The sequence below is a fragment of the Heterocephalus glaber genome, unplaced genomic scaffold (assembly GCF_053883595.1).
Source record: "Heterocephalus glaber isolate CG9 unplaced genomic scaffold, H.glaber_assembly_v1.0 deba00000281, whole genome shotgun sequence".
NCBI classification, from domain to species: Eukaryota; Metazoa; Chordata; class Mammalia; order Rodentia; family Bathyergidae; genus Heterocephalus; species Heterocephalus glaber.
Genome location: NW_028258139.1, coordinates 31,307,950 through 31,331,983, shown reverse-complemented (window position 1 = coordinate 31,331,983; position 24,034 = coordinate 31,307,950). Strand labels below are relative to the sequence as shown.

Here is a 24,034-nt window from a genome sequence, read left to right as displayed (position 1 = left end):
AGAGCAGAAATGGGCCTTCCAGATTCTTGTTCCTGGGCCAAACAAAGTGCTTCTGGCCTCACCGGTTTTAGGAATTAGTTTGCCTTTTCTTCAGTGCTGGGTATTGAACTCAGGGCCTGTGCATGCTAGGCAAGTGCGCTACCACTGAGCTATCTACCCAGCCCTGGATTGCATTTTTTAAAAAATGAATTTCATGCCTTTTTAAAGTGTGGAAGCCAGCACTGTAGCTTGCCCCCATTGTTTTAGGGCTAAGGAAGAGGGTTTGCCCAGGTCAGGACTTCTGCCTGGGCTGCTGCCAGCACTGGGCTCTTGTTTTGGAAAGGGAACCCTCAGAGGGTGCGGCCCGGGAGGGAACTTTAAGGATGTCTTATCCATCCCACCTTTCACAAGTGAGGTCCAGTGAGGCCAGGACTGGTCAGCAGCAGAGCTGGGGCAGGACGCCATCTCTGGCATTCACACAAGAGGCGCGATAAGCCTCAGGACCCACAGTGGCAGGATTCACCCCAACCAAGACAGCTGCCCAGAAGAAGGGGTCTGAGCTGAGCCAGGAAGATAGCCAGCGACGAGCAAGTGGTAGGGGAAGCAAGCTCCTGAGTGGGGACTGGTGCTCATGGCATGGCTCCTGGGAAGCAGGGCCAGGGAAGACAGTGGCTCCTCGGAGGCAGACTCCCCCCATCTGTGTGAGTGCTGGCTTCCTGCCCAGGGAGGGAACATGGTAAGGTCTGGTCAGGCACTTGGAAGGCCCTCTGCGGATGCCAAGGCCAGCATCTCTGAGCAGGCTGCTCCTGGGGCAGCCTTCCTGCTGCAGCAGGCTCCGAATGCATAATGCACCTCATCCAATTTGCACTGTGAGGAAGTCCAGCCAGCCTCCTCTAGACAGCAAATGACATTGCAGCCAATGTCCCTGAGCAGGTAACGTTCCCTGTGGCCTCCTTGGGGAGAACATTAGCAACCTTCTCAGGGTGTACTCTCCATGGTCACAGGCTGTGCCGCCTGGTTTGGCCTAAGTCTTGTTCCTGGTCGTTGGATGTAGGATGCTCCCTTACTGCAGGCTGAAGGAGGACAGGTTAAAGATGCCTCGAAATGGAGACCTTGTCATCATCATCTCTCAGGTGCACTTCAAAACTAAGCCCAAGTCCTCTGCAGTGTGCTGCCTCGGAGAATGGCCCTTGTTCTGACACACAGCTCTGTCCTGCATGTGACAAACAGACGTCTGCTCGCACCTGCAGAGGCCTTCTCTTCTCACCAGGGGTGCAGCACATTCCCCAGCTCTGTGAACCCCGGCACCAGATGAATCCAGGGCAGCCCAGGGGATGCACAGCCTGTGCCAGGCCTGAAGTTGGGCAGAGTCTCGGGCACCCCCACTTCCTGGTATGAATCTGGAGGAGTGGACTTCACATTTGTGATATTCAGTCTCCACCCTGACAGAGAACCCAGGTCCTGCTGGAGTATGACAGTGTCAGCTCCCCCTTTCAGCTCTCCTTAGCAGCATTCCTTGAAGTGTGATCTGAGAAACAGGCTCCAAGAAGCTCTGTCACAAAGGGGTCTATTGTCACTCAGTTTGGGAAATGTTACTCATTGATTTACCCTGGTTGTTACTCTCTTCCTGTGTCTTGGTTACTTTCTTGTTGCTGGGACAAAATACTGGACACCACAAGTTAAAGGAGGAAAGGTGTATCTTAGCTCACAGTTTGTAGAGGTTTCAGCCTATATTCAGATGGCTGTAAGGCAGGGCAGCATGGCAGAGGGGCATCACAGAGGAGAAACAGTCCATGGTAGAGAAGGCAGGAGGCAGCAAGCTGTGAAGCAGCAGCAACAAGCCTCCCTTTCCCTTTTATCTCACCCACACCCAGGATAGGCCTTCCCATTATCCACACCTAGAACTATGCCAAACCAATTTAATCATCATATGTCCTTAATCCCCCATCACACACCCATGATCCAGCCATCTCCCAAACACCCTATCTGTGACCACATGAGGCTTGGGGGCATCTAGATACAAGCCATAACACCCCCTTTGTCAACACCTCTGAAATCTCTTCCCAGACTACTGTGACTGCTGCCATCCACACCTTCTGTCCCTTCACCCTCTCTGCCCTTGAGTGCTTTTGCCTCCTGATACTGTATCTGTATTAAGCCACTTTCTTTTATAGTACCTGTCTCCCCCACAATAACCAGCTCCATGCCATAGGGACCATCGTCTTTTGTCAGTACTGTCTCCCAGTGCCTGGAACACCGTCTGGTTTAATAAACACTGTGTCAAATGAACACATAAATCTTTTTATACACACAAACCCTCAGGACTTCTCCACAAATAATGCTGCTTACCTTAACTTCAAAGGTGTTCAGCACCTCTCTCCTTATCTTTCCTGCTTGACTCATCTGGTCACCTGGTGCTAAGTCAGACCTGAGAGTGGGAGGCCAGCTCACCACCCTAGGGAAACCTGCTTTCTCCTCACCAGCTTTCGTTTTCTTCCTGGCACTGATATCCAACAGGAATCAGCTTGTTTCTCTTTTCTGTTGCTAGCTGTATACCACAGACTGTGTAATCTATGAAGAGTGGAGGTTTATTAGCTCATGGTTCTGGAGGCCAGGAAGTCCAAGGCATGGTGCTGACATTTGGTAAGGGCTTCTTGCTGAATCATGCCATGGCAGAGGGCACCCATGGGGGACAGAACTTGTGTCCCCTCCCCTTCTTCTAAGGCCACTAATGCCAAGGTAGGGGCCCACTCTCATGACCACCTCTCATGCTAATTACCTCTCAAAGGCCCCACCTCCAAATACTTCATTATATATGAATCTGGGGGTTAATTTTCCAACATGTGAACTTTGCAGGACACAGATTGCAGCACCAGTTCACGTGTGTGCTGCTCAGTCCCCACATTGCTCCATGAGGGCAGACCCCGGTCTGTCCTGGTCTCCTCAGCTTCCTGGTGCCTGCAGAAAACCATAACATTGATACAGGAACAGTTTGCTGCCCAAATTGCTCTCTTTTCTGACAAACTCTCGCTGAGAGCCCCAAGGACTTCAGTTCCACCAGACATGCTCTGGAACATGCTGTTCTCAGTCAGCCTTGGCAGTGTGTCCCGCCGATGTAGGAGCGGCTAGTCCCCTCCACCATTGGAACCAAGAAGGACACAGAGAGGCCTAGCCCAGGGCTCTTGCTTTTCAGGCGCTTGGAGAGGGTGCTGCTCCCCACCCCGTCTCTGTCTCGCTCTCCTGTATGGGTTTCCTATGCTGGCGGTAACAAATCACCACGAACCTGGTGATGCAGAACAACACAGCTGCGGCCCTGTCTGACAGCTTTGAATTCTGAAACGAGTCTCACTGAGCTCAAGTCAGAGTGTGGGTGAGGGCTGTTTCTTCCGCAGCTCCATGGGGGACCTGCTTCCTGGCCTCCAGCCTCTAGATCCCATTTTCCTCTGCATTTTCAAGGACAACAGGGTCCAGATTAGTCTTGCTCGTGCCTAATGAGCAACATTGACTCTCCTGCCTCATTCTTTCACTTTTAAGAAGTCCATGGTTGCATTGAGTCCACTCGGTGAGCCAAGACCTTTCCCTTGGTCACATCTGCAAAGGCCCTTCTGCAAGGTAGGGGACAGTCTCAGGTTCTCAGGGAGTCAAGAGGACACTCTTCTGCCTGTTGCGCCTACCATCATGTCATTTGCCCCCAGGTACAGTCTCCTCTGAGACCCCAGCAACTCCATACTGCATGCCACAGTCCTTGTCCCATAACTGTGCAGCAGGTTCATCATCTGCCAGCTACACCGTGACCTCCCCATGGGCGAGGTGCAGTCACCTTTGGCCCAGCCTTCAGCATAGTTCTGGCACTCCACAAGCGGCAGGTCATGTGCCTTGGCTGAGTCTCCTCTTCATGCACTCCATTCTCGTTCTGATGGCTGAAGGCCCCCTCATGTCTGGGTATTTGATCAGACCTCAGAGGGGCTAGAGGAGACCCCAGCCACTCCCATGTGTTAGCCTCCAACATATTAAAATGTGAAAAGCATTAAAATTAGGTTATAAAACTAGTGGATCTGTAAAATATTTCAATCAAGATAACTTTCACATTTCAGAAAATACCATGCAGTAGAATAGTGCTGTGTGGTAGGATATCACAAGGTTTGTATCTCGCCTCTGTGATTCAGGGTATTTTATAGGTGGTGTAGTTCCAAATTGAGAGGGCCACACAGCTCTGACTGTCAGTTTAAATTTTGACCCTTTCATGAAGAAGAGGCCTGGCTGCAGAAGGCCCCTATTCATACCCACTCCCAGCCCTCTGCTCCGTGAGAGGCCCTGCTTGCAGTAAAGACTAGAGGAAAAGCCTGCGGGACATGGCTTGGTAGTGTAGGTCAGACCTTGGGCAAGTCCGGTCTGTCACCCGAACTGTGTGCCCACCTCACAACAGACCACTCATGCATGACTGTCCCCAGAAGTTTGTCACAGTCCGTTCAGGTTGCCACAACAGGAGGCGCTTCCCACGGTTCGGGGGGCAGATCAAGCCCAGGGTCAAGGCTGACAGCTTTGGTTCCCAGTGGCTGCCATGCATGTGTCTGCTCTCCCTTCCTCTCCTCCTAGGGCTCTGATCCCATCAGGGCCCCATCCTCAAGCCTCGCTAGACCCAGTTGCCCCAAACCCCCATATGCCATCACATCCAGGGTTGGGCCTCAGTGTGTGACTCTGGGGACACATCCAGCTATAACCATTCTCTTACTTGGAGGGGCCCCTGGTAGACCCTGGCCCTGATTTCTGGTGCCTTTATCCTAACAGAATCAGTGACAGGAGGTTAATTCTTTTCAATATTGGGGATCAAACCCACTGAGCTGCATCTCCAGCAGCCTTATTGCTGGGCTCCCAGCTTCGTATCCTTCCACCTCAGCCCACTGGCTAGGCTGAGTTCTAACTCTGCAGTGAGTGCAGATTGAAAGAGCCCTGATACCTTTTGGAAAGAAAACAGGAGCCAAAAAAATCATAAACAGTTGAAAACAGTTTGTGTTTGTGTATTAAGTCCTTTTCTGTACCTGTGCTCTGTTTCATAATAAAATACATTTTAAAGGCATAAATAAACAAAATTGAACAGGGTTTCAGTTGCCCAGCCAAGAACCCTTCTCTTCCTCCCTGAGCTCTCTCCGGCCTGCTCTGGCTCTGGCGCCTCCCTGCAGCCCTGCTGCTCAGCCCAGCCACTTGGCGTGGCCAGCATCCGCGGCCTGGCTGGCCTGTCCACTCGCCAGGGAGAGTCAGCATTCTGCTGTGGTCCCTGTGTCCTTGTACCGCTCCTCGGAGCACAGCCAACCGCAGGCCGGGAGGCAGCACAGACCCAGGCTCAGCCTCCCTGCCTTCTCCCCCTGGGTTCCAGGTTTGCAGTGAAGGAGGTGTGTGACCTAGGCCAGCCTTGCAAAGGAGGCGGGAGGCTGGGGGGAAAGTCACAGGAGTGTGGCAACCCCAGGCCAAAAGGGACCGTTGCCAGTGAACGAGCCAGGAACGTGACCTGTGTGATGTTCGTGGTCCTTTTCTATTCTTTCAGGGAAAGTTGGAACTCTTGATGTCTATGAGTTGATTCCAAAATGTTTTAAAAACTATATAGGGCCGGGCCAGTGATTTAAGTCAGTGGTTCCAGTGCATGCCTCGGAAGCATAGGTTCCTGAGTTCAATCCCCGAGACCAAAAAAAAAAAAAACTATATAGGGCATTATGGGGGTCAAATCCAGCCTCAGCTGCCCATTTGCAAGCCCTAGGCTAAGATGCAGTAGGCCGCATCTGGCTTTCCTCCTGAGGTGCCCACGTGTGTTCATTTCCCTTGTGCTGTGTCTCTTCCCTGCAGTTGAGGCTTGTGCTCATGCTAGCAGTGTCCTAGTTGCTCAGTTAATGATGACTGTAAAGGGCCTGCTCTGCACTGTGGCCCAGGGCTGGGCGCCCAGCACGGCACCCGGCAGTGTGTGCCTCTTAGGTGACCCGCGCTCTGACTGTTAGTGGCATTTCGGAATTGGTTCCGAAGCCAAAAGCCTCTGGGTTTGGGCAGATGGGTGTAATATCAGGTAAAGAACCTGACTCACCCTGAAGCCAATGCTAGGGGATATTCCTGGTCTATAATTCATCCTCCTCCTCATCTCAGGTGAGAGAAACCGGTCCTGGGAAGGACAGGACTCTGTCATTCATCAAAAACCTTTGGGCCTAAATTAATTCACCCCATCAAGCTGTACCTTTCTCTCTCGCCCTCTCTCTGCTCCCTCCTTCGTTGCCTTCTCCTCTCTAGGAGGAGGTGACTGAGGACTGACCTGGTAGAAAGAGGCCATTCTTACCTGTCTGTGCTTCTAAGGGTGATCACACCATCTGCAGCCGGTGGTCCGGGCATGGCCCTGTTTTCTTCTCCGAGGGAAAATGGACCATAATTCTGGCAGTGCCCCATTCCCACCAGCCCTCCACTTAACCCCCAGTGTCTACCAGGTTTTGCTGCTGGACACTCCAACAACATATTAGCATATTTTGCATTTAAAAGGAGTTTGGAAAATGAATTAAATGATTGGCATGGTGTTTCAAAAGGTTTTTCCAAACTACTAGTAATTGTGTGGTTTTAAAATTCACTATTCCTGCCTGAAATGTCAGCTCAATCAGGAGACATTATACCAGGCAGGGGCATATTTTCAGGCTCATGACACCCAGTGATTGTTGAACAGTACCTGGAGACTTGCTAAACAGAAACTTGTCCTAGTTTTTCAGCAGAGCTTGCGGTTCATTTTCCTGCCTTACCGAGCTGAGATTTGTGCCAATTCAAAGCCTCTTCGTAGGAGGACCTGGGTCAGCCCTTTCACAATCGGCTGAGGTAGCAGGCAGTGTAGATGGGATCCGAATAAGAACTAATAGAGCCCCTGGCTCTGCTCTGCCCGAAGGGACTGTGTGTAGGGAGGCGGAAATTTCCAGATCATGCCTGGGAAAATGCTATTCAGGCCCAACGTCTTCATTTTTCAGGCTAAGGGGATGAACCAGACAGACTGTCACATGCCCAGCCACAGCTGTTCTGCTCTTCCTTGAGAGTAGAACTTAGAGTCACCCGGCCCTTAACATAGATGTGTTAATTTTACAAAGCCCTGGAAAAATTACCAGGAATTAAGGGCTTGGGATTGGGTAGAGGATGGGAGTCTAAAATGGAGGGATTTAGAAAAGAACAAGTGTGGGAGAACCTTAGGCTTTGTAGAATAGCCCGGTTTTATTAATTAATAGCAATACTAATAATGCCATATTGGCTAACATTCGTGTGCTTTCTTGGTGCCAAGTGCTGTCCATGCAGTAGCTCATCGAATTCTCACAACAACTCCCATGCAGGAAGTTGAAGACTGAGCATCCTTGATCTAAAAATCCTAAATCTCAAAAACTCCAAAATATGAAGCTTTTTGTGAGACATCGTAGTGCTACAGTGGAAAATTCCATACCGTTAAACTTTACTTCATGCACAAAATGACTAAAAATATTCTATCAGTTACCTTCAGTCTGTGTGCACTGGGCATATGTGAAACATAAGTGGGTTCTGTGTTTAACTTGGGGCCCGTCCTTAAGGTACATCAGTGTGAATATACAACTAGTCCAGAGTCCAGAAAAATCCAGAATCTGAAATGCTTCTGGTCCCAAGCATTGGAGATCAGGGATACTCAGCCTGTGCCAGTATACCCATTTTGCAGACGAGAAAATTGAAACTAACAACACTAAATAACTTGCTCAAGGTTCCTGGGCCTGCCTGGCTTCAGAATCAGAATATTTAAGGAGAAAGCAGGAGAGAATCCAAAGATAAATGACCAAAAAGTGGGAGTCTGTAGGCCAGGGGCACCTCAGAGCGTTAAGGCCAGGGGCAGGATGCGGACCAGAAGAGCTGCAAGACAGGACAGGGCCAGGCACTGGACAGTGCTGACTGAGGCTGGGCCGGGCAATGTGCAGGAAGCTGGGCTTCTGCGAGGGGACTGGTGGCTGCTCGGGAGTAGCTTTGCCTGAGTGCAGACCTGGGCCAGGAGGGGACTCCTGTCCCTCAGGAGCTGGAGGCATGGGGTGTGTGTGTGTGTGTCATGGAAGGAGGAGGGGCTGCACATGCACACCCAGAAGAGGCTGGAGGAGAGGGAGTGCAGTGAGTGACAGGAGAGACCTGAGCCTAAGCCCGGAAGCCAACGGAATGGCTCTGCCAGAGTCCTGCGGTGGCATCCTGGGGGCACTGTGGCTGCACACCCCTGACCCGCACAGCACCTGCCCTGGCTGTGGGGGACCCGCAGGGGGAGAGGGGCTCTGCACCCCAGGCTGATGGGTGGTGCATGGAAGGCTGGTCACAGGTTGTTTTCGCTGGAAATGGAAAGACACAATGGGTGCGTGCTCCCCCAGGGCCTGGCGAGCTGGTGCTTTCTGTGTTGTACACAGCATCCCCAGGAGCCAAGAGATTCTAATTCATTTACCCCCTAGAAATAGAGGCTACTGCTCTTCTTTAAAACACTGCTCTTCTTCTGAAACACTGCATTTCAGCAAAAAAGAAAAGAGTTGGGAAAGATTTGCTTAACTCTGAACCAGAGAGTGAATAGAATACTGTGCAAGGGTTTCGGTGACGTTCACAAGCACTGTGACAAGACAAATGGCAGGGCCAGGCATTTAGCTCAGTGGTTCCTGCACCTGCCTCACAAGCGCAAGGTCCCAAGTTTGAGCCCCAGTACCAAAAAAAAAAGACAATGGTAATAGACAATTACAGGGCATTAGGTAAAGCAAGGAACACATAGCGAGCACTTGTGTGTGAGTGTGTGTGTGTGTGTGTGTGTGTGTGTGTGTGTGTTAGAATAGCATCCAGATGGGCCCCTAGTCAGAGAGGCTGAGCAGCTGATCCCGAGTCACACAGCCAGTTAAGCAGCCGAGCCAGAATTCACTCAGGCAGAGTTTTCCTCTTAATCACAGCTACCTAAGCTACCAAGCCCAGTGAATGTTATGATACATTTCAACTCCAAACCCACAAATCCAAAGGAATCTGCAAAATGTGTAATTAAATTAAACAAAGCCTGTCACCTTTTACTAACACTAACAAGATTCAAGAAGTTAGAATCGTAGTTACAGTTGGGTAATGAAACATGATAGTTTTTTCTTTTCTTTGCAAAGTGTATGTAATGTGCTGACAGTCCCTTTGTAAGGATAGGGACACAAATGCATCCGTAGGAATCAGGGAGGTGAGCATAAGAACAGGATGAAAATTCTCCCGCCTCAGGGTAGGAGCTGGGGGAGAAATTGCCACTATTTGGGCATGGGGCAGTGACATGGAAGACCCCCTTCCGCCTTCCATCACTGAGGTGACCAAGGACACAAGCGAAGCTGTGCAACAACATGGCAAAGCAGTAGCTCTGGAGTTGAGCACCCTGTATTTGGAAAGTGTCAGGGTACAAAATAAATGAGCCCAGGTGAAATTCATCCAGATGGGCTTTCTGCTCATGGAAGGAAACTAGCGTGGTAGTTGGCATAGCTGTGGCCCCTGAATGGAGGAAGGAAGGAGAGGGACAGATTGTGAGGGGAACCTGGAGTGGTGATGGCTTTGTCACTGTACGGGGAGTGTCTGATCCTGCCATCCTGGGGGCCTCAGCATGGGTCAGTAGGACAGGACGGTCGCAGGAAAACCCACTGGAGCCAGGGGAGCAGACCCCTCTCTGCTCTTCAGTGGCTCATGACTGACCTAGAAAGTTATTTAACAGGCTGATCTGCTGCAACCCCAGCTGCTTTCAAACTGCTAATCTGGTTTCCAAACAAGAGGCAGTTTGATGTGGTCACCTGCTGGTCACCCTGTTTGCATTTAGTGGTCACAGCTAGTCAGGGTAGAATCCAGCCCACTCCATTGTGCAAATTCCAAGTGGGTTTTACAAGTGGGGAAGAGAGGATGAGAACTGGGGATTTTTAAATGCATTTCAGAAATGCTGTCATATTAAAGCTTCATTGCACCCCCTTGGGGTGGCCTCCAAGTAAAGAGCTTAATTTCCACCCCTCCTGGAGGCACAGAATATATCGTTCACACTTGCCAACAGGTGAAGGTCTCCGTCTGTCGGTGCGTAATGGCTTTTAGGAGAGTCAGGCTGGGAAGAAACTGACTTGCTCTAATCGGCCAAGATGGAAACGTGCAAACTACTGCATCCCAGACTCTCCTTCCACACGGCTGCTCCCCAGCCCAGGCCACTCCCCTCCACCTCCCTCCCTCAGGTACATGGAGACAGGAGGCCACCGGACTGGGGTGAGGAGGGGCAGGTAGGAGCTTCATGCTTACAGCTGCATTTCTAAGAAGCTGCAGGCGCAGTGGGCCTGAACTCCACAGCTGAACGTCTCTGCACTTTAGGTGCCTGCAGCATCCGCACGCAGCTGGGGGTGGGGGGGCACCATGTCCTGGGGACCATGTGATGGGGCTGTAGCAGGCTGAGGACACACTGGCTTCCTGTGTGCCCATCCCATCCAGGCCCTTTGTCCATGAAAGAGAAACTTATTAAACAGTCCACTCCTCGATTCCAGGATTTATCATTGTTTCTCTGAGAAGAAGCAACCAAGCGAGTCTGTCCTAGCAGTACTGATGCAGCAGAAAATTGTGAAAAGAAGAAACAACGTCCAGCAATAGATGAATGGTAAAGAATTCACTGGCCCATGGCCAAATGGTTAAATAAGTGGTAGAGACACGTAAGTTGTGCAGGAAGAGTATTTGGTAATGGGATCAGGAATCCAGGAGGCTCACTGAACATAGTCTTTAAAACCACTTCCACACATGATGAAAACACAGCAGATTGATGGCACAGTGAAAACCCTTAGCCCTCTCACTGGAAATGATTCTTTTTCTTTTATTTCTAAATTTATAACAAAGGATTTTTGTGGCGTGGCAGTTACAGAAGCTTGGAGTTGACACAGGAAACCGTCCTATGCTGCGATGCTTTCTCTCTGCTTTCTGCATGTCTTAGTGCACACAGAGAATGTGAGCATCGCTGTCTGAAACTATCGGTGCTGCTCGCTACCAGGGAGCCACGGCCCAGACCTGCACGTCACTAGCCCCTATGGCCCCGTCTAACCTTCGCGGACTTGCTTGTTCTAGCTGGCACAGCCTCTCTCTGGCCCAAGGAGCCCCAAGTGTTTTCCACCCCAGGGTGAGGTGGCAGGGCCTGCCCAGCCCTCGCCCTCAGATAGCCTCTGCTGGCCTCCACAGGGTCCTCCCTGCGCTTCGCATGTCCAGCACTGAGAGACCAGTAAGCCCGAGTCCACATTCCCACAACAAGGATAGCTTGCAGACTGCAGAGTTGGTTGCATTTAAGCCTTGGCATTGAAGAGACCCTAGAACTTGTTTAGGCCAGTGTTTCCCTGAAAGTCCACATCATAAGAGTCAGCATTCCCCAAAGCATGGAGATTGCACAGCCCTCGGTAAACAGTGGCGCCGGCTGCCTAAAATACCACGGGGCGCAGCAGGTCTTATTTTGGTTTGCTCTGGGCTGGAATGGGTTGACAGGGTTACCCTGCACGGCTCAAACTCCAGCCACTGTGACACGTGTGCTCATTAGTTAACGGGGAAGTCCATGAATGTCTGGGACAGACCCAACACTAGGACCATGGGGACGTAAACATCGGGAGGGGCAGAGAGGGCAGGAGTGTTCTAGCTGCCTGGCACGTGAGAAAATGGACCGGAGTGGGCTCTGGCCCTGGCGAGGAGCTGCTGCAGGAGGCTGTTGCACTGGTCTAGGACTCGGGAATAATTTACTTTCTAAATTTTTATTAGTCCATGCTTGCAGTACATACTGCTTACGCTCCTTGTGTGGAGTTCGTGCGTGTGCACCACACATCTTCATTCCTTTGCCTCCCCCTTCCCCTCCCGCTGTATCCTTTATCCTCTTCCCCACTGAGAAAGATCTATCTCCCTACTTCCTACCGTCTATCTTTTATTTGCTCTCTATATTGGGAAGAATTTGGTAGACGCTGAGTTTGCACACATTCTGACTGGCCCTTTTCTCCTGTCGGATTCTTCAGGTTAGAAAGGACTGATTCTTTTAAGAGCATTTCTCTGTGCTTCCCCCTTCCCTGTCTGCAAACACAGACCCCCAAGTCTGGCAGTACAGGTGACCTCTCAGCCTGAGGGCCTGGCTGCAGACCTCAGCCCCAGACTCGGTGACACTTGGCCACTGCACAGCCCTGCTGGGTCTCTGGCTTCTCTGCCGGCACTCCTACCTGAACCCAGCCCCTCCTGAGTGCCCCGCGGGGTGCCACGCATTCTGGGGCCCTGAAGAATCCCACCGCCTGCCTTCAGGCAGCATCGGGCACACACAGAACCAAAGGAGAGGGTTCTTGCAGAACTGGGTATTGGGCTGGGGCGGGCATTTCAGGCAGAAGGCACAGAGCAGAGCTGGCACTGAGCATGGCCGAGACTCAACTGCTCAACTGTTCTGACCCCGCACCTTGTGCTGGATGATGGTGGCTCTGCCCTCCTCTTTCTTGTCTGGTCCTGCAGTTGTGGGGCGACTGACAGCTCGGAAGGTACTTTCACTCACGTGGTCGCGTTGATCATGAGGTCGGACCCTGTACCCACTCCACAGATGAGGGTGCAAGCTCCCTCCCAGAGGCTGGCCTGGCCGTGCACTCAGATGTGAGTCGGACCCCAGGGCTGCCTGGCTCTCGCCCTGCTGCCAGCGCTGGGAAATGCGCAGACTCGGTGTGAGCGTGGAGCCCAGGCTCAGATCAGAGAGGCTGAGGGGGCAAACGCAGGAGCAGGCGCCCCCTGGCTCCAGGGGTGGGTGTTGCCTGGGAAGAGGGAGCCCACCCATTTGTTCCAGCTCTGCCAGGTGTGTAGTGATGCACTCGGGAGGGTCACTTCTCGGGACTCAGTGCCCCTAGTTGGCAAGTGAGCAGGCTGTAGGAGGTTGCACCGCAGTCTGTGGAATGGGGGTGAGCCCGCGGATTTTTGACTCTTCTTCTCTCGGGCCCACCCTTCCTGCGGGGCCTGTGCCCTCAGCCCCACCCCAGCCCGTGCCCTGGATCTTCCACCACCTATTTACTCCTCCCCCGCACTCAGTAGGATACTCTAGGGAGCTTGTTACAAAGCTGAATCCCAGGCCCCACCCAGAACCTAAGGAACCTGGGTCTGAATCCAGGGAGACTGGGTCAGGAACTGTCTTTGCCCTACACACTCCCAGGAAGTTCTGACTGCCAGCTGGACTCAGCAGTTGTTGCCTAAGTTCGGTGATTCTCAGACTTTGGTGGGCATCCCAGTCACATGGCACACTGGTGCCCGGGCCAGGTCCGACTCCCAGAGTCTGCTGCAGTAGGCCACGGGGGGCCCCCCAAGATTTGAATTTCTACCAAGTTCTTAGGTGACATGGGGACCACACTTTGAGAACTGCTGTCCCATCCTACTCCCTAAGAGCCCTGCTAACAAAGGGGCAAAGGGGTATTTACTCCCAGGCAATGGTGTGTGTGTGTGTGTTGTGCTGGGGATTGAACCCAGTGCCTTTGCCCTGAGCCACATCCCCAGCCCCCACTTTTTATTTTGAGACAGGGTCTTGCTAAGTTGCTGAGTTGCCCAGGCTGGGCTTGAACTTTCGATCCTCCTCCCTCAGCCTCCCAGAGCACAAGGACTACCAGCATGTGCCACCACACCCAGCTAGCACATGGCAGTCTTGACAGACGCTGAGATAATTACAGTGACAACTGCTGTTTGCTCTGACCTCTGCTCTATGCCAGGCCTGGGCTTCCCCCAGGCTCGGAATGCACAGTGAAGCACGGATAAGATCAAGCGGTCATCTAGGATCGTGCTTCTCAAAGGGGTGGTCAGAACTCGCTAGAGCAAAGCTCAGCCTCTTTCTGTACAGTACCCGGCCCCTGTCTGCTGTCTCAGCCAGGAGTAGCTGTTACTGTTATCTAGTGCTGTTGACAGTGCTGAGGTGACACTGAAGCTCATGGCTGCCCTCATTTCCTTAAGGGAATTCTCTAGTTTATGTTTTAAATGAGATCTCACTAGGCCTCTGGCTGCTTATGTAGGGTAAACTCTGGTTTTCTACTTAGGGAAGACTAAATACTGCTGAGCTCCGTGCACACGCTAGTGGGGCTTTATCTCTGGGATAATGATGCGCTGTAGGGTGGGCTTCAGGAATACCCTGTGTGTATAAATACCCTTGTACCTGAAAAGCATAAAATTGCAAACTAAACAGGGTTCGGATGCAGCGGAATTGGAAGCCATTGTAACAAGAAAGCTGTCGGTGGGCTAGAGGTTATTCTGTGCTGCCTTTCCAGCTTGCAGAGGACTTCTGCACCAACCCCGCCTGGCTCACACGGCTTGCACGGTGGGCTCACTCTGCCCGCTGCACAGGTGTAGGCAGGACACAGCTGGCTGACAGCAAGCAAAGGGCACTGGGGAAGTGGAGGTCACCCCAGGAGGACCGACAGACGCTGAGCTGGGGAGACAACCCCACCAGGCAACGCCCTGAGGCCTCAGTGAAGCACTGTGCAGTCCGTGCTGAGATCAGCAAGAGCCTGGGTGGTTTGAGCAGGAGTGCGGGGTCTGATCCCAGGAGAAGGTTGCTGGCTGCATTAGAAAAGCAAACGTGGAAGCAGGAAGGCCGCTTGGGAAACAGCCCTGTGGATGTCCAGGCCAGAGATGGTGGCAGCAGAGGAGACGGTGGATCTGCAGACAGCTGGACAGTGCAGACAGCCTCACAGCAGGCTGCATGCCCATGGGCAGAGAGCAGAGGAGAACCCAGGAGGCTTCCGGTTCCGGCAATGGTGGGGAGTCTTCAGCAGGAACAGTTTTGACAGTGGAGGAGCCGGGGGCCCTGTGGCCTTGTGAGGTGACCACCACCCAGGCGCGCACACTGCTTTGAGAAGAGAGGGCCCCAGACCCTCGGCCTTCCCTGGCGGAGAGCCAGCCATGGTCCCACCTCCCGGGCACAGAATCAGCGCTCCCTGCAAAGGGGGTGAGCATAGCCCCATCCGCACTCAGCCGTCTGTACCCAAGTCTGCCCTGGCCAAGAATCCCTGTGTCCCTTCTGCCGCCAGAGAGCAATCAATGACCCTTCTCAGAATGCTGGGCCCGGTACCAGAAAGAAACAGAACCCTCTGGCCTCCTACCTTCTAGTGTTTCAGGCTCTGGCTTACTTTTTCTTTTGCCAGTCTCCATAGGAGCTTTCTTTTGCTAATGTTTGAAAGCGATTCTTGTTCTTTTTCTAATACTGTACTGCGGCCTTAAATAACCTTTGTCCTGTGTGGATTCTGACTAGAGGAACCTAGTAAAATTACAATAACATCAACAATAATACCCATTTTTGGAGTGCCACTCCATTAAAGGGCCTCTTTTATACCCAGTAATTGGCCTCACAGGATCTCCGAGGTGAGATAAGTGGCCTTTTACCTCTGAGAGGCCATGACTATGGTCGCCGAGGGCGTGCGAGTGGGCGTAACAGTGCTACTCCCTGAAAGAGTAGAGCTGGGCAGAAGCCTTGGAGCAGGGTGACCCACGACCCTGCTGTTGTTATTGAGATCAGTTTCCACAAGAGAACCTGAGACACCGTGGGCTGTGGAGCATGAAGCTGTGCCCACTCTGGAGCCTAGGCCCTAAAGTGACCTTGGTCAGCACGAAGGCCCTGCCAGGCATGGTCCCTGCGGGTTTCCTCTGCCCTCAGGTGAGCTCACTCCCTCCCCTCCCTGGAAATCGCAGCCCTGCTCTTTGGCAAGTCCGCCCACCTCCCGCCGCCCAAGGGGCCGAGTGCACCCAAGGGGACCCTGCCGGCCTGCTCCTCGCCCCGCCTGGTAGCCACCTGCCACCCCCGCCTTCAGCCCCCTTCCCTAAGGAGCCGTTCGGGCCCCACCTCACACCCATTCTCCGCCCACCCTGCTCCCAGCGCTGTCTTCCTCCAGCCTCAGCAAACACGCGTGGGGCATTGGGACCCCGGCCCTCTCGTGTGGACACTGGAGGCAGAGGGCTTGTCCTCACATCCGCCCCAGGTGCCAGCCCAGGGCCACTTGGGAGCAGGCACCACCACACGCTGTACAGCTGGCTTCCACCCTGGCACTCAGCAGGTCCTCCTGTGTGCTCAGGGGCTCACCCTCTGTCCCAAAGATGGCGCCATGGCTTAGAGAACCAGGCACCAAGGATGCCTGAGAGCACCCTCCTCAGCAGGCACTCGGGAAAGTACCCTGCTGGCCACACCGAGGACCCAGCATGGCATCCCTTCAGGAGCACCGCTGTGAGTGGAGCAGTGCAGCTCACTCAGCCCTCGACACGGGCCGCTCTTTGAGACCATGGCTACTTCCTGGCTGGGGCCGTTGCATAGCAGTGCTTACCCCTGCCTTCCAAATACCTGTTGAGACATGCAGGTGGCAGAGCAAGAGACTGAGGGACACCTCAGGACCTTGCAGCAGGCGGGGTGTGCAACAGTGTATGTCACGGTATCTGCATGTGTGTCCTGTGAGACAGGCACTCAGGCCTGCCCGGCCCATTGGAGAGACCTTCCCTTCTGAAAAGCAGCCAGTGGCAGCCAGCAATGCCCTCTCATCACTGTCACCAAGAAGGCAGCCACGGCCCTGCCTCTGCCTCTTGCCTTCCCCTACAGCCTCCATGTTTCCTCAGCCCAGGGCTCCCTCCACGGACTGAATTTAATTATCTTATTCTTCCTAAATAGGACTGCCCCATCCCCTTTTCAGCGCCACCCTAGAATGAGCCGGCTTCTCCTCATTAAATGTTCTAGGCATGAGGCTCTGTGTGAGAAGACCTTGCGACCTGTTCTCAGGCCTCAGGCCTCATTTGTTTGAGGCCCCACTGTCCATCCCTGGGAAAATAATGACGATTTGGCAAGGATGTGTTGCCTGGATTCCTGGTATTTGGCTTTTGTCCAATAAATATCTTTCTGGGCACCCAGTGGGAGGACATGGACAATCGTGTTTCCTCAGAGACCACTCTGTAGCGGCTGGCAGCAGCTCGGGAGCGGCCTGTTGTCAGGCTCCTCAGCTCCGTGACTCCTCTCTGTCGCTTGGTGCACGTGTGGCTCTGAGCCCCTGTTTCCTCACTGATGCCGGGTTAGCGATCCCTCCTGAAAAGCTGTCCCCCAGTACCATCAGCTCTGCTGCTCACACCTGAGGACTGGGGTTCAACGTTGGCAGTCACTTCTTGGGTTTGCTTCCTGGAGTTGTTATAAAGCACACCACTGGGTAGCTTCAAGGGGTGGAAACGCATTCTCCTCCCCACATGCTGGAGGCCCAGAAGCCTACAGGTGTGTGCCGGGCCTGCTTCTCCCACCAGGTGTCCAGAGGAGACTCCCTGCTGGCCTCTTCCATTGCCCCTGGCAGTTGGCATTCCTTGTACAGTGGGCCCTTGAGTTACGACTGGCCTGACATAGGAACAACTTGGGTTAAGACCAGTGTTTTGTTTTAACTTACGAAAAAGTCCTGAGTTACAACCCAAATGCTGGCCTCTTGTGCTTCCAGTTGGCCTCAGATACAGATTTAACCTTTAAGAGCTCTAGAAGGAGCATGACAGCATCCTTTCCTGGGTGGGGTTCACTGAGAAGCCCTGGGCCAAGGTCTCTCTAAGGACACTGAGATCCGCCTGTGCACAGGAGAGAGACTGTGAAGGCCGTGGAAAGGAGCCTGAGCCTCTGCGGACCAACTTGACTTACAAGCAGCCCTTGGGAGCGAGTTAAATTCGCAAGCCCAGGGCACTGTGGCTGCTTCCCTCCTGCCCTGGCCGTGCCCTTACAGCGGCCCCTGCTCTCTGGCTCTGAGCCTGTCCTCCAGGGGTCTCGGGCACTGGGCCACGGGCTCACCTGGACAATGCAGGGTGGTCTCATGTCGAGACTCTTCATGGAACAACCCCTGCAAGACTCTTTCCATAAGGTCACAGGTCTGGGAACAGGATGTAGCCAGCTCCTGTGGGGACCACAGTCACCCTGCTGCCCTCCCCGGAAAATGAGGCTGGTAGCGGCACACTGCATGCTGGAGATGAGATGAGTTGAGAGCGCCCGCCTCAGCCTAACCTCCCCACTCACCCTCAGGCCGACTCTCTGGGAAGCCTCCCACACCCGACCGGCTAGGCGTCAGCGCCTTTAGAGGACGACCCCAAGTGAGGGCCGGCATCCTCTGCCTGACCCGAGTTCCTCTGCCCTCACCTTCGCTCTGACTGGAAATCGTGGCTCTTCCGTGGCCCCAGCACATCCTCAGTCCGACCACCCCCTTCCAGACCACCCTGTGCCAACCAGGGATCCCTGGACTTTCGCAGTCCCCCACGACACTGCATCCAGGGACTTCTCTCTCAGGTACATCCCCTGTCCTTCTTTATTTTTCAAATTCTGAAACAGAGTCTCACTAAGTCAGCCAGGCCAAGCTCGAAGCTGTGATCCGCCTGCCCCCGCTTCCCAGAGTGCTGGGGTTACAGGTGTGCCACCAAGCCCAGCGTGGCGCTGCCTGTTGTCATCTTGTCTGCCCCGCGGGTGACCACAGTGACCGTTGCTGTCCTCCAACTTCACCTTGTGCCCATGGCCAGCACAGCTCAGAACCCCTGTTCTCCCCAGAGCTCCTTGCTGAAGACATAAACCACAGCCAGGCACGAGGCACAGGCCCGTAATCCCAGCACTCCGGAGGCTGAGGCAGGAGGGTTGTAAGTTTGAGGCCAGCCTGGACAACTTGGCAGCTGAAAAAATAAGAGGACTGGGAACAGAGCTTAGTCCAAACTCCCGCCAGATTCGATCCCCAGTACTGGAAGGGAGAGGAAAACCAGGAGCAGGTTAGACTTTGCCACACACGCCCGCACACTGTGCCCATGTTGGCGCAGCCCGAGGCTGGGAGCCTCAGCCCGGCCCGGGGCAACCGTGGTCACCACCCTCCCTCCGTGGAAGCTCCCTCACCCTGGCCTGCTCTTGAATCCAGCCCCAGCCCTGGCACTGGCCCCTCCCGGTGTTCGCCGCCGTCTCTCCCATGCTGCCTTGCGTTCTACCTGGAAGACCCCTCCCCTGGCCACCGGGGGCAGAGCTACAGCAGCACCCCTGGAGTCTCCACCGCTTCTCACTGCTTCCTGACATTTTATGTGTATTTTGCTTGTTGAGCAGTCTGCGCTTCCCCAGTACACTCAGGCTCCTGGGGGGAAGGACTCTGCTCTGATCGCTCCTGAACCCCGGCACGTTAGGCACACAATGAACATTTCCTGACCGCAGGCTCCAGCTTGGGATGCGGGATGCATGACCTCCTGTCTCCCTACAGCCGTGTGAGGTCAGGGGTATAAGCTCAAGGAGAGTAAATAAACGGCCCTGGCTTCCCCGCTGGTTAGCAGCAGGCTCTGGACCAACTCAGCTCCCCAGAACCCACTCCTGCACCATGTGCCAGGAGGCAGGATAGAAAAGCCATGCAGAGCCTGGGAGGACAAAACGCATTGCGTGGCTGTCCCCGGACAGCAGCCGTGCCTGAGACCCTAAGCAGCTCGCCTGGTTCATTTCCATCTCCTTCCTGTTAAATTTGTTTTTAATTTGTTTTTGGGGGGCTTCTTTATAAATTTTTTAATAATAATAATTTTTTAAATTTTGAGACCCATTTTGGCACCTCCCTGGATGATGCCACTTGTGGGGAAAAGGCGTCCGTGACGGGTCACTGTGCGACTGTCAGGCTCTGGTAGCCTGGGCGGCCTGGGAATGGGGTTCACGGGTTGCCTAAATGTGCCCTTTATTCCCCAAACAGCCTGCCTATTGCTCTGCCTTCCATGTATTGATCCCAGTCAACTATTTCCGTGTGGGTGATGCGAGGAGCACCAGGCGGAGTCAAGGTTCTGCCTAACTCTTATCAATGAAATACCTCACGGCTGCAGGTCACCCTGACTCGCTCTCCTGAGTCCACGAGTCGCTGGACACGCTCCGAGTGCTCTGTACTTATGGCTCCTGCCATCCTCGGCCACCCTTGGGAGAAAGTCCTCTCCTTAACCCTGGTTAATGCTAGTCTTAGAGGCACAAGGACGTTACATAGCTGAAGTGACGCAGCTAATAGCTGGCAGAGCCAGGACGTGAACTGGGGCCGTCTATCTCCTGAGGACCGTTCCTGATGGCTCTGTTGGGACTCTCGTGTCTGTCATCTGTGGGGCATGTGCTGGGTCACATTTTCCAGCGAGGGGAAGAAGCTATGCTTTGAGGCTGAGAATCTGGTAGGGGTTTTGAGTCACTGGCATGAATGCAGAAGGAGAGCAGGAGAATCGAGATGCTCAGCTAGGCCTCTTCGTAGGAAGAGCGAGCTCCGGGCATTCCTCTCATCTTGCTGTGCTACTTTTCTTGCCTCCGAGGTTGATTCTAAGAGCCCTGGATGCACGTGCCCTTCTGAACACTGCCCCGTACAGGAAAAGGAACTGCATGGTCCCCTGGTCTTCCTTAATGCCAAGCCTCTCCTGCTAGTTCACACAGAAAGCCTGTGTGCACGGCCAGCGATGTTCCCACTTTGCAGACCGGAAGTGGAGGTAGTCAGAGAAAGCTGACCATGAGGTCCCATCTACCTCTTCCTGCCTCATCCTCCTGGGGAAGAGCTTTACTTACTCAGCTGCATGCTCTTAGTGAACAGCCTGCAGCTGCTGCCAGCCACTGCCCGCGCGTTGCAGCCACTCCATGCACCTCAGAGCCTGGGCATGCAGCTGGCCACCTTCACTGGGGGCTTTTGCGTTTTGTTTCCTTCCAATGCCGATGCCCACGAGATGCGCAGTGCCATGGTGCCCATTTTACCACAGGTGCTGGGGGCTGCCCAGCCACGAGCCGGCGCTGAGCACCGTGGCCTCACTAGGAAGCAGAAGTCAGAGCTGACACGGCCCGTCCCCTATGCCGTCCCTCGCCGCAGCCTCCTGGGACTCCTGCGCATCAGGCTGAGGCCGCGCAGCCCGGTGTGGCCCGCAGCTCCCTCCTCGGCCCTGCGCTGCACAGCCAGCCCTCAGACCGGGCCCTCTCACAGAGCCACTCTGCCACTGCTCTTCTGAGCATGACTCCCACCCTTCCTCAGAGCAGGCCACTCCGCCCCAGGCACTGCAGGGGCCACCATGGCACAGGCAGCCAGCATGGCTCATGCATCTGCAGGGCTCGGGACAGCCATGCTGCAAGCGGGACCAGAGAATGCGCGCCCGCCTAAGCACACAGCACATCGTGTCAGCCCCACAAAACATGTTTGCAACTTGTCTGAACCACAGCACCTGTTCGAGACTCCTGGGACCCCCCACAGTGTACCCCATGCCCCACGTTGTCAGTGCTTAGATGGGGCAGGCAGGGGACCCTTCCTGGCAGTTCAGCATTCTCGATCATCCCATCTGCAAGTATTTCCTGAGTCCTTACTGTGTAGATTCCAAGCCTTGAAGGGAAGCGCCGGTGCCCAGTGGGCTCTATATCAGACAAGTGCCAGGAGACATAACTCTACCCCCGTGACCTGAGACAGCCTGTTTAGACTCCCAGAGCCTCATGCGTGACACCACAGTTAGTGTGAGCATTGGCAAGTTGAGCACACACCCCCGTGCTTGCCACACTCCTCCTCCATCCGGGCGCTCGTTCACCAAGTGTGAGCACTGTGCTGGGCCTCTGCGTCCCCGGGGGAACAGGCCAGAGCAGCCCGAGCACCTGTCCTGATCAGCCAGCGGCCATGGGAGCAGAGCAGGCGCAAGTAGATCGGTGCTGTGAGAAAAGGACACTAAGCTGGTGGTGACACAGTAGTGCAAGGGAGGAAGCTGGAAGGAGAGGCCAGGAGTGGCCTCAGCAGGGAGGTGACTCTGAGAAGAAGCTGACGGTCGCGCAAAGACAGGAGAGGCAGGAGCAGCAAGAACAGGGCCTGGCGGTGGGCATGTGCATGCTGGCCTTGGTGCGGTCTCTGCTGTGGTTGTGAGTGCACAACAAGTCCTCCTTTGAGTCCACTGCCACTGTGGGAAGACAGGACTGCCGTCCAGCTCTGCAGGGCGTCATGCCCGCTGAATCGGACCGCAAACCCTAATCAAGTGGACTGTGGAGGCAAGATGCTCAGCAAGGGAGGAGTGGTTGGGAAGGTTGTCAGTGCAGAGACAGGGGGTGGCGATCTAGGGGGGAAGAACCTCAGTTGAAGAGCCTGGCATCTGAGAGCCCAGCCCAGAGCCGCTTCTCGGGGCAGGCCAGGCAAGGAGGCGCCATTCAGATGAGCTCAGCTTTGGCTGACAAGGGCAGCCTCCACTGTCACCCCTGGGTGGGCAGATTGTCAGTTGGAGGGAATGTGCTCCCCACTCAAGATGCACAGCCTTGGGCAGAAATCCAGCTGCATGAGTCACAGCCAGATGTCGTCTTGTCAGGAAAACTGTGGCAGCAGAGAAACCAGTCATGATTTCCTGGAAACTTCCCGAGTGCAGGGCAAGGCAGTGCAGAAAGGGCTGAGCCAAGTGACCCAAAGCTGTTCCCTCAGGCTCCTCGGCTGAGCCCACCAGGAGCCCTGGGGGCTGATGCTGCTGGATCCTGCCCCAAGGACTTCCGTGAATGGTGAATGAGTCTCTGGCCTTTGCTTCTGTAGCTGCAAAATGAGACAATAGATTGGGAGTTCTCCAAGGTCCCACCCAGCTAGAACCCCAGCCCTGCCTTCCTGGCCCTGAGCCCAGGGGCAAGGACCCACTCAGAGGCACCAGGTGCAGGTGGGGCCACCGCCCGTACTCTGGCCAGATCTGCGCTGTGCTCCAACGTCCTCCCTGCTCTTCTCTGCCTGTGCTTCTCTCCTCCCAGACATGAAGCTGCAGCCACCACCTGGGCATCCCCACCGGGGCACGGGTGGGGCCAGCTCAAAGGCGAGAGGGGCACTCCCAGACCCATGGGCATTAAGCAGGCAAGACCTCCTATAGCCGCCTCCTGTCTGAGTCCTCGAGCCCTCGGTCCAGCTTAAGTGACGCCTCCACCAAGCGGGCTTCCAGGTCACCCCCAGCCAGAGTCATCACCCCCTTGACCCATGCCACTTTATGGCCTTGCCCTCACTGTAATTATTTGTGCATCCATCGTAGCATCTACATAATTTCAAAACCTTAAAACAGTCACCAGATTAGCCCCATTCTTCCCACGCCCTCCACCAGCCCCCTGTGCCACCCCAGAGGCAGCATGTGGATGCAGTGTTGGATGGAGGGGTGGGGCTCTCCTTCTCTCCTGCAGGGTGAGCGGTGGGCGCCTGAGAGCACCCTGTCCAGGGTGAGGTGGGTTGCAGTTGGCTCCACCACCATCCCCCGTGGGACCTTGAGCAAGTTACTAGCACAGTGGAGCTTCGGTCTCCTCACTTGCGAAGTGGGGTAAATCACAGCAGCCACCTGAGCTTGAGTGCACAGAGAGGGGCACCGCGAGTGGACTTGGCCACCTCGGGCGACACACACGCAGATTCTGACTTTGGTGTTTGAAAATGCTACACTGCCTCGAAGTTCGAGTTTGGCCTCAGCTGGAGCCAGACCCTTCCCAGGCCTGGCGTTCTGTCCATCTGCCCGACGCCTGCCACAGGGAGGGTGAGCGCTCAGTTCATGTGACTCGAGTTTGGAAAGCCTTAGGGAGAGTTTCCAGCTATGTGTCAGTGTGTTTCTGCTCTCACACACATTTTTTTTAAAAAGGATTTAGTGAGAATCATTTATGAGTGTAAAGTGAAAACTTCTGGCAATTTTATTTTGACCCTACAGGCAAGTAATATTTAAGACATTTAATAAAGGGTTGGAAACAAGATAGCGTTGGGAAGAAATGCGGAGCCACTGCGTTGCTCATAGGGAAGCCCGGTTTATGTGGGCTTCGTTAGCACCTCCTGGATCCCCAGATTTTTGTTAAATGTGGTCAGGAAATAAGAGATGTGTAAAAGAAGGGAAGCAGAGCCAGCACGTATCAGGCAGCACTGTGTACCAAAGAGCCATGTCCAAAGTCCAGGAGGCGCTGGGATGGGGGGCAGCTGCAGTCAGGTACTGTGAGGTCACCCCACCCTGCTTCCATAATATTATCCAGTCCGCATTATATCCATGTTATGGGTCACAAAATTAAGGCTCAAGGGAGAGCAGACATTTTGTCTGTGGACCCAAGGGTCTGCGTGGTGAGCAGCACGTGCCAGTCCCCAGCTGG

General features: G+C 54.2%; 1 protein-coding gene across 5 annotated transcripts in view; it reads left to right on the top strand.

Annotated features, from left to right (window-relative positions):
* The window catches only part of Zhx2 (zinc fingers and homeoboxes 2), a 157,772-nt gene that overhangs the window by 30,256 nt on the left and 103,482 nt on the right, over positions 1-24,034 (top strand). The gene's annotated exons all lie outside the window — the stretch shown is intronic.